The sequence below is a fragment of the Canis lupus genome, chromosome 30, assembly GCF_011100685.1.
Source record: "Canis lupus familiaris isolate Mischka breed German Shepherd chromosome 30, alternate assembly UU_Cfam_GSD_1.0, whole genome shotgun sequence".
Taxonomy (NCBI): domain Eukaryota; kingdom Metazoa; phylum Chordata; class Mammalia; order Carnivora; family Canidae; genus Canis; species Canis lupus.
The window spans coordinates 29199973-29215743 of record NC_049251.1 but is presented as its reverse complement, the minus strand read 5'-3'; the positions used below and the strand labels follow the sequence as shown (position 1 = coordinate 29215743).

The window sequence follows — 15771 nt, the reverse complement described above, 5'->3', positions numbered from 1 at the left end:
TTTATATCTTATTTCTTTTTCAATTAGCTAGGACCATTGGTTAAGTTATTTTTGCAGTGGCTTCTATTTAATTGTAAAGTATATATGTCTAAACTTAGTTTTAAGATTTAAAAGGATAAACTTCAGTTTTTAGCAAATTCATCGACTGAAGACATCATTTCCTAATGATTAGCCTAATGAGGGATTATTATACTTAAAGATATTTACATCTATGCACACAGTTTGACATATATAAATATATATTTTAGAAGTACTTGGTTAGACAGAATTGTGGTTGGTAGAGAGGCATGAATAGATTAGAAGGTGGGACAAGATCTGATTACAGGACAGTTAGAAAGGTTAGGGTAGGTATGAATGATAGTTGGGAAGAGGAAACAATCTGAAAGTATGTTAATTTAATCTTGGAATATTCATTAAAAGGAAATTTTTCATTTTTTTGTTTTAATGTCACATTTACCCTACAGATTTTTTTTTTTTAAAGATTTTATTTATTTATTCATGAGAGACACAGAGAGAGGCAGAGACACAGGCAGAGGGAGAAGCAGGCTCCCGGCAGGGCCCGATACAGGACTTGATCCCAGGATCCCGGGATTACGCCCTGAGCTAAAGTCAGACACTCAACCACTGAGCCACTCTACCCTACAAATTTTATAAATATCATATATTATCCTTTAGAATTTTATGTAACTGATTAAAACGATTTATGATTATTCACAGGTGGTAAAAAAGGAGAAGGGGCAAGTGAAACTCCATTAGCTTTGGAGTAACGGCATTTTTTATGTTCTAAAATTATAAAGTATTGTTTTAGAGGTGGACTTTTATGCAGCCAAATGTACAAAATTATGTGTTTTACTACACTGTCTTGATAATTGAATTTGGCCCAACTCATGGGAATCCTGTGGGCGTGGATATATCTGACTTCTGAGCAAGCTACTAGAGAAGAGTTGGTTTTAATTAATGCTTTACAAGACAATGCTAAAATATGGATTTTTAGGTGGGTTTTTTGTTGTTGTTTCTTTGCTTCTTTGTAGTGAGCCTACCAATTGTTCTTCCTTTTTTTTTTTTTCCTCCCCATTTTGCCTTTCTTTCTTGGCTCTAAAGAAACACCCTTCATGCTCTTTGCTTTTAATATTTCAAAGTGAAACCGATTTTAATGTCTCTTTAGTGTAATGGTACTGAAACCACAGCAGCACTTTTTTTAGTTGATTGGGAGGCATTTCCTCCTCTGCTTCTCTCAAACATCATCTTTTTAGTATTTTCACTGGGTTTTCTTTCAGTTGAGGGTTTTCCCAGTCAGAGACCATTACTACTGGAGATAGACCCTCTCAGAAGAGTGGATTCTTGAGAATTCAGTATGGAGTCATGGGAAGAAAAGGAGAAATTTCCAGGTTTACTACAATAGCTATAAACTGTCAAACAAGCCAAAACAAATTCAAGTTCTTTTCAGGATTTTATTGTTTGGTATGGAGGCACAAGAAGAACAGGACAAACTTCTTGGCCCTCTATGTGGATATGAGGAGAAGTTATGGTTGTCTTTTGTCTACTAATTTTTCTTACTTTAACTACTTACCTCCTACTTCTTTGAAGGTGTTTACAGGAAGAATAGGGATGAAAGGAAAAGAGCCCTCTTTGTAGATTGTCCCACAATCAGTGATCAGTTTTTATTATTTAAAAAATTATTTTTGACTAAGCTCTATACCCAACATGAGGCTTGAACTCAAGCCTGTTCCACCATGTGCCAGCCAGGTTCCTTCATCTCTGATTAGTTTTGTTTTGTTTTTTTTTCTGTGTTGGTCATTTTTATTTGAGCAATAAAGAAATTGAGGCATTGTCAAAGATTACTATTTGCCTAGAGTCTCTATGCGTTGTTTACCATTGGACCCTTTTGTGAGTCTGTGTTTTCCTCACCTTTGAGTTGTGAAGCCGTCTAACTTCTTTACAGAGAAGATGCATTGAAATAGTCATTTACCACTTAGTGATTTCAGCTTGGTTCCCTTCATTGGTGGCTTATAATATTGGGGCTGTGTTAGCTTTGACCATATAGTACACTTATGGATGATCTGACAGCCACAAAGTGAGATGTCATTCTATAGCTTTGGAAAAAAAAAAAAAAAAGTACTGCTTGACAGACTATGGTAACTGTTGCTTAAGTTTGGCTGCCTACAGAAATTTACCAACATCCTGAAACAATTACATGAGAGAATGGCTGATAGGGTTTAGTTACATAGCATATTTATATGAATAATTTTTCAGCCAAGTGTAGAAAAGGGGAGCTAATTAGTTTAAAATGGTGGTGGTATTCACTTTATTGCATAAGTAATGCAATGAAAAAAAATTAAAAAATGAAAAGGCATTGAGAACTTTATGATTTTTTTTTTTTTTTTAAGATTTTACTTATTTATTCATGAGAGACACAGAGAGAGAGGCAGAGACACAAGCAGAGGGAGAAGCAGTCTCCATGCAGGTTGCCCGATGTGGGACTCAATCTTGGGACTCCAGGATCATGCCTGGGGCCTAAGGCAGGCACTAAACTGCTGTTTAGTTCATAAAGTTCAGGCGTCCCAGAACTTTATGATTTTAACACAGAAATCATTTTTATTTTCTATTCTTGTGTTTGTAAGTATGCTGTACTTAATTTTTATTATTTGGTAATATAACCAAATTTTTTTTTAAGATTTTTATTTATTTACTCATGAGAGACAGAGAGAGGGGGGCAGAAACATAGAGGGGGGCTGAGTGAAGTAAGTCAGTTGGAGAAGGACAAACATTATATGTTCTCATTCATTTGGGGAATATAAATAATAGTGAAAGGGAATATAAGGGAAGGGAGAAGAAATGTGTGGGAAATATCAGAAAGGGAGACAGAACGTAAAGACTGCTAACTCTGGGAAATGAACTAGGGGTGGTAGAAGGGGAGGAGGGCAGGTGGTGGGAGTGAATGGGTGACGGGCACTGGGGGTTATTCTGTATGTTGGTAAATTGAACACCAATAAAAAACAAATTAAAAAAACAAACAAACAAAACAAAAAAAAACAAAGAAACACAGAGGGGGAAACAGGCTCCATGCAGGGAGCTGGGCGTGGGACTCGATCCTGGGTCTCCAGGATCACACCCTGGACCGAAGGCAGGTGCTAAACCGCTGAGCCACTCAGGCTGCCCTGTATAATCTATAAAGCTATATTTAAAAATTTTTTTAGGGGATCCCTGGGTAGCTCAGCAGTTTAGCGCCTGCCTTTGGCCCAGGGTGCGATCCTGGAGTCCCGGGATCGAGTCCCACACCGGGCTCCCTGCATGGAGCCTGCTTCTCCCTCCTCCTGTGTCTCTGCCTCTCTCTCTCTCTATGTCTATCATAAATAAATAATAAATAAATCTTTAAAAAAATAATTTTTTTATAAATTTTTATTTATTTAAATAATTTATCTGCCCAGTGTGGGACTCAAACTCACAAACCTGAGATCAAGAGTCACATACTTTTCTGAATGAGCCAGTTCGGAGCCCCTATAAAGCCATGTTTTAAAAATTAGAGATAAGAAATAAAAAAATAAAAAATAAAAATAAAAATTAGAGATAGTGTGGAAGTTTTAGGGGTCTTAGAATTGGATGATAGGGAAAGCCTGGGTGACTCAATTAGTTAAGCATCTGATTTGTGGATTTGGCACAAGTACTGATCTCATGGCTCTTGAGATTGAGCCCCACTTTGGGCTCCCCACTCAGTGGGAGTCTGCTTGGATATTCTCTCCCTCTGTCCCTTCCCCTGTTCATGCATGGGTGCACATGTGGTTTTTTTTTTCTCTCTCTCTCAAATAAATAAATCTTTTAAAAAATAGGAAAAAAAGAAATGGATTGTAAAGACTGGAAGGTAAAGACTGCACCTGGATGGCTGAGGCAGTTAAGCAGCTGCCTTCAACTCAGGTCATGATCCCAGGGTCCTAGGATCAAGCCCTGCATCAGGCTCCCTGTTCAGTAGGGAGTCTTCTTGCTTTTCCTTCTGCACCTCCCCCCATACTCACTCTCTCCCTTTCTTTCTCTCAAATAAATACATAAAATAAAGATAAAATAAAATATATAAAATACAGTAAAATACAATAATTTTAATGTATTTATACATAAAATAAATTTTATGTATTTATTTAAAGATTTCATTCACTCATGAGAGACACACAGAGAGAGAGGGTGGGCAGGCTCCATGCAGGAAGCCTAACATGGGACTCAATCCTGGGTCTCCAGGATCACGCCCTAGACTGAAGGCGGCACTAAACCACTCAGCCACCGGGGCTGCCCTACATAAAATCTTAAAAAAAAAAAAAAAAAAAAAGACTGGAAGGTAATACTTTTCTACAGTTATCTGATAAAGGACACCCCTTACTTAGGAAGGAACTTTGAAGGGGTGAAGAAGAATAAGGATATGAAATATACAAGGAAGTTATAATTTCAGAACCACTGGTGTAAATAGTCTTACATTTGTTATCAGTTTAGAGTGGATGTTACATTTACTTTCTTTCCAGTGATAAGGGAGACTATATTCCCCCCTCCAAGGAATACTATCTTTCAAAGAAAAAAAAAAATCTTCCTACTATTAAACACTTAAAAATGATGGATTTTAGAAAAACAACAACTCACTTTAAAAAGTCATGGTTGATCTAGCAAAAAAGATTTAAAAGCAAAACAAAAAATAAAAAGAGAGCCTAAATTCAGAAGCATCTGATGACTGCTGTCCTGAAGGCATCTACTAGTTCCAGATGACTTATATTTTCAGTTTTTAAGAGGTACACATGAGACTCAGGAGACAAATCATAGAAGCCATGCATTATAGTAAGTTAGGCCAGAGATCCACCTTCTTAAAATGGGAATCCACAAATATCCATCTCCATGTGGAAAGGGAGAAGCAGAAAAAAATCAGCCTAGCAAAGAGGGACAGTCAGAAAACTTATCCTTCTTAGTTTTGGCTGTACATAGAGGGAGAAAAAAGTTTTCCCTTGAGTGTTTATAATTAGAAACATGCCCTCATAGAGGTTTGGGACCCCACTACCTGTGTAACGTCAAAAAATCTCAAAGCTGAGACTTGTTTTGAGTGGTTATAGGTTGGTTTTGTGCCCAGGCAAAGAGAGAAATGATTCCAAATTCTTTCTGAAGGAATATCTTCTCAAAGCTTTCAAGAATTACCAAAGATAATATTCTAGAGAGTAGAAGCTCCCTTACACAAAGCACATGAAGAAATAGGTCACTGTGAGCAAAACAAAATACCTAAATCAGACCCACAGAGACTTCGAGTATTGTCATTACTAGACAATTTAAAAATAAATGTGCTTAAAGTATCTGAAGAAACAATGGGAGAATTGAAATTATGACTCAGGAACAAAGGATTGTCTAAAATAATTAGAACCCAGAAATAAAAATATATATAGTAATTAAAATGCTAAATTCAAAGGTAGGCTTAATAGCTTATTGGATTGAAAAGGAAATTAGTGAGGTAGAAGGTAGAAATGAAGAAACAATTAGGAATGTTATGCAGGGAGGAAAAAAGAAAATATCAATACAATTAAGATAAGAAGGACAGAAAGACTCCAGTGTACATTTGTGGCAAGCAGAGTAACAGCCACCCAAAGATCCTGATCCTAATTCCTGGAACCTGTGAATATGTTACTTTCCATGGCAGAAGAGACTCTGCAGATGTGATTAAACTAAGGATTTTGAGACAGGGAGATTATCCTGGATTATGCAGTGAGTCCATTGTAATCACAAGAGTCCTTATAAGGAAAAGTAGTAGGCAGGAGAGCCAGAGAGAGATTTGAAGATGCTATGTATGTCCTTTGCTTTGAAAATGGAAGAAGGAGCTATGAGCCAAGGAATACAGGTGGTGTCTAGAGGTTGAAAATGACAACAGATTCTTCCTTAGAACCCCCACAAGGAATGCAGCCCTGTCAACACCTACCTAGAGTTTACCCTAGTGAGACCCAATTTGGACTTCTGACCTCCAAAAGTGTTGTTCCAGGCCACTAAGTTTGTCGTAATTTGTTATAGCAGCAGTAAAAAAACTAACATAGTATATAATCAGCATTCTACATGTAGACAGATGAGAGGATAAGAGGCCTATAACTTTAAATTATATATGCATTTAAAAATTACCGGAGCAGTCCTTGAAAAAATAAAAGTTGAACTAGAAAGCAAATGGAGTGGGAGAGGGGAACCTCAAATAATGTGGGGGAAAAAAGAAAGAAACAAAAGGGTAGGACAAAAATATGGTAGAAATAATATGGTAGAAATAAGGCCAAATAGATCAGATGCTCTAGGTAAAAGACAAAGGTGGTCAAACTATATGTAGAAGCCAAAACCAACATGTAGTTTTTAAGACATTAAAATATTGGGACAGGGGCAATTGGAAGGTGAAAGGAATGTAAATTTTATACCTGGCAAAGTAATAGCCAAAAGAAATTGAATTATATTAATTACTTCAGGCAAGGGAGCACTGCTAAACAGAATCAGTGTTTAAGATGAGAATTTGTTTTTGCTGCTAGGTAGACACAGAGACGAGTGGCTTAAAGAAGGCAGGTATTTATTTTTCCTCCTCATAAGATAGTCTAGAAGTTGACATTTCTAGGGCTGATCATCAAGGTTTCATTTTATCATTAAGGTCTCAGAATACTTCTCTGAGTGTTTTCTGTACCACCATCTCTTAGCCTGTGGTTAACCTTGTGGTCCAAGATGGCTGCTTCCGGCACCAACCCTTGCAGATTCCACGTAGAAGAAAGGATGGGGGATGGGTGTGGAGCCCATGCAAGCTATTAGGCCATCTCTTAATGTAGTTCATGGAAGTTGCACTTAGCCCTTCACTATATGACTGTTATGAAATGTATTTTAGGTGAGCATATTGCTACCTAGAATAAATTTGGACTTACTGAGGAAAGAAGAGGGATTCAGTATTGATAGAAGTGGCCAGCAGTCTCTGCCATACTGTATAAAGGCTGTGTTTACCAGAAGTTACTGGGATTGTAACTTTATACTATCTAACACAGGTTCAAAATACATAAACCAAAAATGATGATTACAAGGATAAATATACAAATTTATCATCATAATAGTTTTTACCACAAAAAAACAAAAAATTTAGTAAGGAGATAGAAGACTTGAATGATGCAGTAAACAAGCTTGAACTACTAGGTGAACATAGAACATTGTATTCAAATTTTAAAGAGTCTTAGAATTGCTACTGTGTGCCTATATAGTACTTGGTGGAATTAAAGTTTTCAGATAATGCAACAATTACTTAACCTTAAAAAGTGCCCCTGAAAATCTCAACAAATTTCAAATAGTATTTGTCATTCAGACCACTTTCTCTGATGACAATGCAAGCTAAATTAGGACTCGGTTTTTAAAAGTAACTTTAAAAAATGTTTGAAAATTTATAAATACACTTCTAAATAACTGAAGTTGCAGAAGTTATGATGGAAATTGTGGAATACTAAAAATTCAGTAATAATGAAAATGCAACATCAAATCTTGTGGGTAAATCTTGGTGGCTCTTGGGCTTAGCGCATAGTCATATTTCATAAATATCCCATGAGAGCTTGAAAAGAATGTATATTTTCTAGTTGTTTCAGGCAGTGATAAGAAGAAAAGAGCCTCAGTGATTGGGATCTGTCAGTGGCTTCTCAGGACTTAACGTTAGCATACAATGCCTAATGTAGTGTGGTCTCTAACGGTTGCGAGCTTTCTTTGCTTTAATCTTAATAACATAATTACATTCTCTGATCAGACTAGATGAGTGGTTCTGAAACTTTAGTGTATATCAGAGTCATCTGGAGGATTTGTTAAAGCACAGATTGCTGGGCCCTACCTCCAGAGTTTCTGATTTAATGGATCTGGGCTAGGACCCTAGAATTTCTATTTTTAACAAATTCCCAGGTGATGTTCATGCTCCTGACCCAGGGATCATGCTTTGAGAACAGCTGTATTAGAGACTGCAATTTTTTTTTTTTTGGCTCCATTCCCGTGTGTGTGTGTGTGTGTGTGTGTGTGTGTGTGTGTATCCCCGCCCCCCCTCCCCCATGCCTTTTCTCTCCCTTCTTATACTTTTATCAGGAACCCTTAGTCCCCCTCTCCCCCTGCCCCTCACTCTTGGAAGTATTTTTAACCAGTAAATTGTTAGACATTCCTTGTCTTTGCTTCCTTATACTGCCTTTTGCACATCTGTAAGAGCCCTTGTCATATTTCTTAAAGCCATTAAAAGTTATGTTTTGTGTTTATTCAGTGTCTATCTTAGTACCTGGTAATAGAAAGCAGTCAATTAATACTTGTTAATAAATGGGCTCTTGCCATTCGTATTTTAATTGTGTTGTATAGGAAGAAATGGTTATGTGAATTTATCCAATACTATGTGTAGCACAGTGTTAAAATTCTGTATTGTATATTCAGAAATATATTGGCAAAATACACTCCAAATTCACCTGAATTTGGAAAGTTTCCTTTTGTCTTCCTGCTATTTCATGTCTTGGTTAGAACAAAAGGGTACAGGAATAAAGATAGTGAAATGAGAAATGAACTACTTGCAATGGATTTAATAAGGATAAAATAAGAACTAGGCCAGTGGTTCTTCCTTGATTCATTGTTATCAAGTTCAATCTGAAAGCAGGATCACTAGGGTGTATATGTATATTGTTAATGGATTTGACTATGCAATTGTGGGAACTGGTTACACAGTCAGTAAGGTTTTGACTCTTGTTAGAGTTGCAGTTCATAGGCAGGTAGTTGATAAGAGAAGGTGGAAAATTGGAAGCCATGAGTACAAGCTAGAACCAACTAAGACAGACTGAGGTGCTATCAGTTGCCACTACTTTCATGCTTGCTGATGTAAGAAAAACTGCAGAAGAACTTGGGCCTTCTTAACTCCAGGAGCTAGGCATGCACTTGGCCCAGGAGTAGGAAAAGCTGAAGGTGGATTCAAGGGAAGATGGAGTCACTGCAGGAATAGGTGACAAACACACCAACAAAGTGAGCTAGCAGATGAATGACAATATGTATGAGCTAGAAAAGGCAGTTGCCCTGGCAGTTTGAGTTAAAACCCAAAATGTTGGGCAGCCCGGGTGGCTCACCGGTTTAGAACTCCTGCCTTCAGCCCAGAGCGTGATCCTGGGGACCCCGGATCGAGTCCCATGTCGGGCTCCTTGCATGGAGCCTGCTTCTCCCTCTGCCTGTGTCTCTGCCTCTCTCTCTATCTCGCTCTCTCTCTCTGTCTCTCATGAATAAATAAAATCTTAAAAAAAAAAAAAAGATATGTAAATTGTCTCCTAACCTTAACTCCTCACTTTGACCTCTGCTAATTAATGGACTTCACTTACCTTTACTGAAAATAATGAAATATGAAGTTTAAAAGCTGATCATATATATTTATAGGATTCAAATAGAAGCTTATTATCCTGCCTCTGAGTGGTATAATGTAACTATAACCATATTCCCAGTGAAGTTAAAATATCATTGAAGACCACTTGAATTCATGTTATTCTATTCTCCTTAAAATAAATACTTTTATTTTATTACAGCTTAGCTATAGAGAATGATTACAGGGAAAAGTGTCCACAGTTCCAGATATCACAAAAATTGAAAGGACCAAGAGTTCTGTACTAAATTTTTTATTAAGTTCCTATGGTTAAGATACTTTAATGTGTTCAAAATGTACCCTACCTAACACATTCTAGAACATTGGACTGTATAATAAATAATAAATTTTACCTTATATGTTCAGCAGCATATTCTTGAGAAAACTTGGAATGTAGTATTCTTATTTCCTAAAATTCTACACTTTCTTGTGATAATCTGTGTATTTTTTTGTGCAGTCAGTGATGAATCTTAACCATTGAAGAAGTTGGTTGGGGTTCATTTTAATCTCAAGCTACAAGAGTATGCTGTCTTAGGACAACCATATACCTCTCTTCCTATAAGTTTGGATAATCAGTATAGTGTTTATAAAGGACTTCTGAGTCAGGCTGCCAAGTATGCAAGCTCCATTGCTTCCTAGTTTTATGAATCTTACTTGGTACTTTACATGGTTTCCTCATCTGTAAAATGAGGATGATAGTAAAAATATTACCGTCTGATTGGGTTCTAGAAGGATTTAATGAATTAATATATTTAAATCTCTTAAAAAGCACTGGCACATAGGGCCCAATAAGTTTGTTTGTTTGTTTGTTTATTTATTTATTTATTTATTTTTAAGATTTTATTTATTCATGACAGGCAGAGAGAGAGAGAGAGAGAGAGGCAGAGACAGAGGCAGAGGGGGAAGCAGGCTCTACCCAGGGAGCCCGACACGAAACTCGAACCTGGGTCCCCAGGATCACACCCGAGGCTGAAGGCGGCGCTAAACCACTGGCCATCAGGGCTGCCCCCAGTAAGTTTTAGATATTATAGTTGTCCCTGTTCTGTAGTGTGAGAGATGTGAACTGTGTCAGGTTTTTCATTATGTCCTATAAAGTGTATGCAGAGATTAATAAAAATCTGAGAAAGATTGTCTTTGTATTAAGAATATAAAAAGGGGACACCTGGGTGGCTCATTTGGTTAAGCATCTGCTTTTGGCTCAGGTCATGATCCTAGGGTCCTAGGAAGGAGCCTCGCAGTAGCATTGGGGCTCCTGCTCAGTGGGGAGTTTGCTTCTCCACCCCCGACCCCTCACTCATGCTGTTTCTCTAGTGCTCTGTCTCTCTTTCTCTCAAAATAAATATATAAATAAATAAATAAAACCTTAAAAAATATAGAAAGAAATTACTCCTTTTGCATTACCAAGTAAACTACGAAATGAGAGAATAAGCAGATAATGGCCTTTTGAAGGAAAGGGGGATAAATAAAACTTTAAACATTCTAATCAGATGAGTGAAGTTGCCTATATGTTTAGCCAATGATTAACAAATAGTTATTTGAAACTGGACAAAAGTTAGATAAAAAAGTTAGAGCAGTGTTTGTATTTATAATGCTGTCAGATTTTTTTTTTAAAGATTTATTTATTTATTCATGAGAGACAGAGAGAGAGAAAGAGAGAGAGGGGCAGACACAGGCAGAGGGAGAAGCAGGCTCCATGCAGGGAGCCCGATGTGGGACTTGATCCCAGGTCTCCAGGATCAGACCCCAAGCCACCCAAACGCCCCTATGCTGTCAGATTTTTAACAGCAGCCCTTCACGTTACCAATAGATAACAGTGAAAAATGAAGACTCATTCATGACAAAAGCAAGTGGAAGATTATAGTGAAATAATGTGAAAATAATGTGAAACGCTTTTTATATTCCTATCATATTTTAGAGTGAGTTTTAAACCTTACTTTGCAGGGCACCTGGGCGGCTCAGTCAGTTAAGTGTCTGCCTTTGGCCCCAGTTATGATCCCAGGGTCCCAAGATCGAGCTGCATGTTGGGTTCCATGATCAGCAGGTAGCCTGCTTGTCCTTCTTCCTTTGCTTCTCCCCACAACTCATGCTCTCTTTTGCTATTTCTCTCTCAAATAAAAATAAAATCTTAAAAAAAAAAAAGGACTGTAGCCATTATACCATTACAATTGACAACAATTTTTAAAAAATAAAAACACGAAATAAATATTGGTTTGCAAGTATCAAGTAAGAGTATATATAGTATGTATCTGAGATGAAAAAGGCTTAGCTCAGCACCTCTGGGAGAAAGAATCAGATTCCTTTGTACCGAGTTCACGCATAAAACTAAGAAAGAGAAAGCTGAATATGGAAACCTTCCTGTTATAATCCTTTATGTTCCATGAGAGAAGAAAAATATGTTCTAGAATAAGGATTTCAGAAGGTGGAAGATAGTTACTGTTCAGGGTAATTGAGTTGAGAAAAAGGAATACAAATACAATGACATGTTACATAAGATCTAATTAGAGCCTAGCAAGCACTCTTGTGAGATTTGGTACTGCCTTGTGTAGCTTATCAGTAAGTTAATGGGAAATACAGGAAGAGAATTCAGACTTTATGTATATAACCATTACAACTCTAGTCCCCTCCTTCCTCTCTGTTGGCTGCTTTGCTTGCTCAAGGGAAGTTTAATGATATGATCACTTCCTAATAAGAAAACTTTACCAGGCAGCCCGTGTGGCTCAGCAATTTAGCGCCGCCTTCAGCTCAGGGCATGATCCTGGAGACCCGGGATCGAGTCCCATGTCGGGCTCCCTGCATGGAGCCTGTTTCTCCTCTGCCTGTGTCTCTGCCCTTCTCTCTCTCTCTCTCTCTCTCTCTCTCTCTCATAAATAAATAAAAAATAAATAAATAAAATCTTAAAAAAAAAAGAACACTTTACCAATATTAGTATTAAGTCTTTGACCAGATGCTTTTAAATGAAATTTGCATTGTCTGTGCCCATAACCCAGCTCAGTGTCAGAAGCAGCTACATTCTCAGCTTGTGGCCTTGTAATTTTATATATCATAGGCTTTTTTCCTTTATAAACCCATCTGTTTGTCATATAAATGCTTGCATTATCTAATGTGGAATAATCTTTCATTTTAAATGCTGCTCATTTTCCTAGGATAATACATTAAATTACTCTCATTTGGATTTGAAATGAGAAATGGGAATATTCCCTTGAATAAGAAACAAATGAATTAAATTTATCTAGTGAACAGTACTAGCCATGATATTCTGAACTTCTTGGTAGAAAGCATTATTATTTCAGACTTCCACTTTTCATAAGAGTTGTTTTTATTGCTGGAGTGAATAGGTACTTTTTATTTTAAACAGGGTACTTTTTGTTCTGTGAGTTCCCATCCTTGTTTTTGGCAACATAGATTGTTTATACTAAGGACTTTAAAAAGCTGTATTTCACTTGAACATCTTTAGACCAGAGGTTGCAAGTGGGAGTTCAGACATTATTTAAAGTTTTAAAAAATTAATTGCTAACATATAAAAATGGGAGATATTTTTAAGATTTTTTTATTTACTTGAAAGAGAGCAGGACTGGGTAGGGGAGGCAGGAGGCAGGTTGAGAAAGGAGAGGGACATGCAGACTCCCCGCTGAGTGGGGAGCCTGACATGGAGACTGGACTATGGGGCTCCACGAGGGAGCTCCACACAGAGCTGGGACACTGAGATCATGACCTGAGCTGAAGTCAGATGCTTAATTGACTGACCCACAGAGGAGCCCCTAAAAATGGGGAGATTTTATTGAAATTTCAGTGACTAATGACTCCTGAAGAGTTAGTACAGACAGCATTGGGTCCATATTATTTCAGGGTAGAAGTCAAAGTCAGCAGGGATTGAGATGTGGTTGTTTTAGATGAAATGCCCATTATTCACTTCAGCATCTTACAGCTTTGAAGTGATCATGACTCACTACATTTGATATCTGGTCCTTCTCAGCATTGCAATATTTGCATCAGTGTTTGTGTCTTTTTTTTTTTTTTTTTTAGATTTTTTTTTTTTTTATTTATTCGTGAGCGATAGAGAGAGAGAGAGGCAGAGGCTCAAGCAGAGGGAGAAGCGGGCTCCATGCAGGGAGCCCGATGCAGGACTCGATCCCAGGTCTCCAGGATCACGCCCTGGGCCAAAGGCGGCACAAACTGATGACCCAGCCAGGCTGCCCAAGGTGTTACATTTTATGTCTGTAACATAAATAAAAAAAGATTAGCATGATAAATTAAGCTAACTGAAAAAAACTTAAAATATTAAAATCCAAATAAGTACTACTTTCTTAAAGTAATTACTTGAATTAATTACTTAATTACCTGGTAGCTTAGCCATCGAGCACCTGCCTTCAGCAAAGAATGCCTTTCAGGAACAATATACTTTAGACCAGAATTAATTAATTAATTAATTAATTTTTATTTAGTTATTTTTAGACCAGATTGAAAGAAATTCAGTTGTAACTGTTCTTTCCAGAAGGATCATGCACTATTGTCAGAACCATATAAAGTTTGAAAAGCCATACTAGGGATCCCTGGGTGGCGCAGCGATTTAGCGCCTGCCTTTGGCCCAGGGCGCGATCCTGGAGACCTGGGATCGAATCCCACCTCGGGCTCCCAGTGCATGGAGCCTGCTTCTCCCTCTGCCTGTGTCTCTGCCTCTCTCTCCCTCTCTGTGTGCCCTATCATAAATAAATAAAAAATTTTAAAAAAAGAAAAGAAAAGAAAAGCCATATTAATATGTTATAGGAAAAAGGAAGGTAGGTACATGTGTTTTGAGGCCAAAACAGCAGTGATAAACTATATATAACTTATATATTACTTATAAGAATATTTATGTAAATATATTTTTTCCTTCTTCTGTGATTAAGCCTTTTAATATCACAGTTAGCTTATTTCTACATGACGAAGTCCTTACCGAATTTATATGACCAAGATTTAGAGATGAGGCCAAAGGCAGAAAAAATAGTCTCCTAAGATCCTTTTCTCAGCTGTATGACAGTTCCTTAAGGCCTACTCCCTGCCCATCTGTGTCAGGTTGATGAAATGAATGAGCTAACTGAGGAAACTGCTAAGTATTTACCAGGTGAACAAATTCAAGAAAAGCCAGTTGTACTAATTGTGGGCTAAATTTGATATCTCCCAAGTTCAAAAATTATTTTATTATTATTTTTAAAGATTTTATTCATGAGAGGCACAGAGAGACAGAGACATAAGCAGAGGGAGAAGCAGGCTCCCTCTGGGGAGCCTGATGCAGGAGTTGATCCCAGGACCCCAGGATCAGGACCCGAACTAAAGGCAAACGCTCAACCACTGAGCCACCCAGGTGCCCCAGTTATTATTTTTTTAGATTTTATTTTTAAGTAATCTCCACATCTAACATGAGGCTTGAACTCACAAGCCAAGATCAAGAGTTGCACACTCCACCTGAGCTGGCCAGGCATCCCCCAAAGTTATTTTAAAAACAGAAATGTTCTTTAGATGAGTTGTATGGCATGTAAATTATATCTCAAAAAGGTGTTTTTAAAAAATGCAAATGAAATCCCATGGAGAAATTCTGCCACAAAAAGGGAGCATAAATATAGCGTTCAAGTGGTAAAAAAACATCAGTGTGGGAAACAGAAGAACTTTTAAGTCATTTAAGGGAGGGAGAATTAGACTGGCTTCCTAGTTAAAAAAAAAAAAAAAAATTGTGGACACATTTAAAAATCACCACATGCTTTTGTTTTTTATTGTTTCAGGAGGACAGTTGTGAAGCCAGTGCACTTTTGATTCAATGGGGCTGAATGGGTGAGTAAGTGAGGGCAAGGTTCTTTGGTAACTGTGGTAGATGGGAGAGAGCTCAGGTTTTGGACTCCTGGCTGGGTTCGACTGTATGATCTAGTCAGTGAATATAACCTCTCTGAGCTTCAGTTTCCTCATCTATGGCAAAGAATAATTGGCTTTACTAGGGCAAGTAAGTCTAGGTTCATTTCACTGAATAGGTCACATACCACCCAGAGTCTTATCATTTTAAAAATGTAAATATCACTTGGCAAGGAAATACAGTCAAAACTACCATCAGTCAGAATGGCTAAAATTAACAACTCAGGAAACAATAGGTATTGGCGAGGATATGGAGAAAGGGGAACCCCTTACACTGTAGGTAGGAATGTAGACTGGTGCGGCCACTCTGGAAAACAGTATAGAGTTTCCTCAAAAACTTAAAAATAGAACTACCCTACCATTCAACAATTGTACTACTAGATATTTATCCAAAAGATACCAACATAGTGATTTGAAGGGGCACATGCACCCCAATGTTTATAGCAGTACTGTCTACAATAGCCAAAACATGGAAAAAGCCCGGATGTCCATCAACAGATAAATGGATAAAGATGTTT

General features: G+C 37.5%; 1 protein-coding gene across 35 annotated transcripts in view; it reads left to right on the top strand.

The window, feature by feature from the left end:
* The window catches only part of CSNK1G1 (casein kinase 1 gamma 1), a 170033-nt gene that overhangs the window by 28071 nt on the left and 126191 nt on the right, over positions 1-15771 (top strand). For 32 of the 35 annotated variants that reach the window (XR_005381769.1, XR_005381770.1, XM_038580664.1 and 29 more), the window contains exon 2: positions 15130-15178. The exons of 2 other annotated variants lie outside the window; for them this stretch is intronic. The gene's annotated coding sequence lies outside the window, so the exon portion shown is untranslated. Of the gene's footprint in view, positions 1-10325; positions 10385-15129; positions 15179-15771 lie in introns of those variants that run through there. One more of the 35 variants, XM_038580662.1, reaches the window with a different exon arrangement.